This window comes from Protomyctophum parallelum (genome assembly GCF_964188405.1).
Source record: "Protomyctophum parallelum genome assembly, chromosome: 21".
In the NCBI taxonomy this organism is placed as follows: domain Eukaryota; kingdom Metazoa; phylum Chordata; class Actinopteri; order Myctophiformes; family Myctophidae; genus Protomyctophum; species Protomyctophum parallelum.
Window position 1 is genome coordinate 26,764,868 of NC_139713.1, and position 2,938 is coordinate 26,767,805.

Consider the following 2,938-nt stretch of genomic DNA (forward strand, 5'->3'; position numbering starts at 1 on the left):
CGCAGGTTCCAAGGCTATTCCACGATTCCCCCACAGCAGAATTTTTGGTCAAATTGAATTATTGTAAAGATTCCCTCACTCGTAGCCTATAGCAGCCTCTATCTTGCCATGTTATTCATTTGGACTCTCCACCAAAAGAAAAAAAAGAAGAAGGAAAAAAGAAAAAAAACGACGGTCACGAATGCGCAGAGCCCACGGTGTTTTAATATCAAGATGCCATGGAATGGCCTTCCCAGTCTCCGCAGAATTGGTACCACACTACTGCATATCGATGCCGTCGTGGAAGCTAGGGCGTCAAGTGGTCCCTCCTGCATGGGTCTCTGGCCCAGTCCTCCAGAATTCTCATCTGCCCTGTAAATACAAAAATAAAGCGAGTTGTTATGTACTGATCAATATGCTATGGTTCCTTGTGTGGCCGGTCGTGCATGTGTGCAGCCAGTGAGTGTGTAGTGACGGAAGAGAAAAATAAGACACACACACAAACGCACGCACGCACGCGCGCGCGCACACACACACACACACACACACACACACACACACACACACACACACACACACACACACACACACACACACACACACACACACACACACACACACACACACACTCACACACACACACACACACACACACACACACACACACACACTGCTCAGTGGAGTAAAGCCAGATTCATACTTCGTCCGCGCTGGTGTCGCGCAGGCCGATAATAGCAGACCTACAAGCTCACTGCGCGTCGCACGTAGAGTCTGCTATTTTATGGGGGAGCTTGTAGATCTGCTATTTTCGTTGCGCGACACCGTCGTCGTGCGAGCTCGGGAGCATAAATTAGGCTTAAGAATGCGTGGTGATGTTGCGGGGGTTGCGTGTGTGCGCCGTGCCCGTGCGAGGAGGCAGGGTACCTGCATTCGTCTGATCGATTCTCGCTGAGGGATATGGATCATGGATGAGCACATATCTAACACATCATCAGCCATTATCGCTGGAATTTGGTTTATAGGCTAATAATAAGAGATGGTGGTTGACATCGTAGCGAGAGAGGCGTCACTACATGTTAATGTCGTCATTATTTTAAAGTAAATTCGCTAATTGTGTAGGCCTGTTTGGTTTTCTTAATTTTTTCTCCTGAAATTGTTGAACAAATAGCCTAAAGCCAGCAAACTTCAGTGTACTGTTGGTTGTTCTTCGTAGGCGACAATAGGCATTATTCATTTACATTTTAATGATATGGGCTGTGGGCAGGCTACTATATATTCCCAATCCAAACTAAAGGCATATCCGTTGGGTAGCCTAAAGACTGATATGCTTTTTCAACATCACAGCTATACGGATGGCCAGGCATTAGGCCTATAGTAGGTAGTATGACGTACGCTTGACGCACAAGACGGAATTGCATCTATGAAAAATAATTACCTGTAGGCTACTATTTCTGCAAGCTTAATATGGACCGTACGTAATAAAGTTGTAGCTATATGAGGCTATGGGATGTCTGACTGTCACAGAAAAAACGGTTCTTGGTTAAATAATTAGGCGGACTAATTGGGTTAATAGTGTGTGTGTGTGTGTGTGTGTGTGTGTGTGTGTGTGTGTGTGTGTGTGTGTGTGTGTGTGTGTGTGTGTGTGTGTGTGTGTGTGTGTGTGTGTGTGTGTGTGATGTGTGTGTGTGTGATAGGCTACACACCTTATACTGGAATTGTATAAGTTAAAAAAATACAATATTAAGAGTAGGGTGTAGGGCAGGCTATAGGTAGGCCTACTTATAAAGTCTGATAATCTTAATAGGTGTAGTAACTAAACCACAATTAACTAGTTACATTTACATTAAATTATACAAAGCCACAGAGTTCCGGACTGTTTTAAAGCGAGTCCAAACTATTGGTTCTATATAGGCTACTGTAACACTGCTTCAATAGAGCCATCTGGTGGATGTAGCAGTGCAGTACAACTTTTACTCAACGTCATTGCACACCAGTTGCCTAAGGCCGCCACTAGCTAGGGCCTAGGGCCTATAGGCTAAACTAAAGGGTTTGAAATACATGAAGGTGCATGTCCACTCTTCTGGATGCCTAGAATTGAAGTTTATAGGCCTAGGCTTATAGCTTATAGAAAATAGTTAGCATACTGTCATTATCAAGAACTGTTATTCTCATCAATTAAAAGCATAGGCCCAACTACTTCTCAGAGCGTGCTCACACGTATTGTTTTATTGTTGTTAATAAGGATCGTACCGTATACTAGGATGTTGTCTTGAATGTTTTTGTGTTAGCCATATGTTTGTTTTCCATTCAGTCGTTTGTGTATTGGTTTGGTTGTGATTTGTGAAACCATAGGTCTGCCAATCTTAAAACCCAGCTACAAAAAGTTGAGCTGGATTCAACATTTTACAGCTCTCCAATGATGCAGTGATTAATCTTTTGCCAGGTGAAACCTGACTAATGAAATCTCATGAAATGTAGACGACCTAGTCATTTAGAGGTCCTAGTCATACTGACGGCCTAACCTGATTGGTTGCCTTGTTTTCTCGTTTCCACTCCCCTTCTCTCTGGGCAATTCCTGCTTTAATGGGAGAGGGAAAGTAATAATAATAAAGTAACAATTGCCATAACTTTTAAGAAGCATTAATATTTTTGCTTGCTCACAGACACACGCTTGATCACTATGTTGAGCAACATGTCAATGACAACTATGTAGTGCTTGAGAGCTAACCAATACAAATACAAAAAATAATTGTCAGTCAAGATAGAAAAGATTTCCAGTGAACTGGCAGCCAGAGAATGGATAAAAATCCTTATAACATCAAAATCCTTATAACATCAAGATAGAACTTAATCTGTCACAGCCTGGTCATACCAGTTTCCATTTCTATTCCATTTCCATTATAATATATGGTATGCTCTCTATAATAGAAAGAGAGGTTGTGTTGTTGGTTTTTCTTCA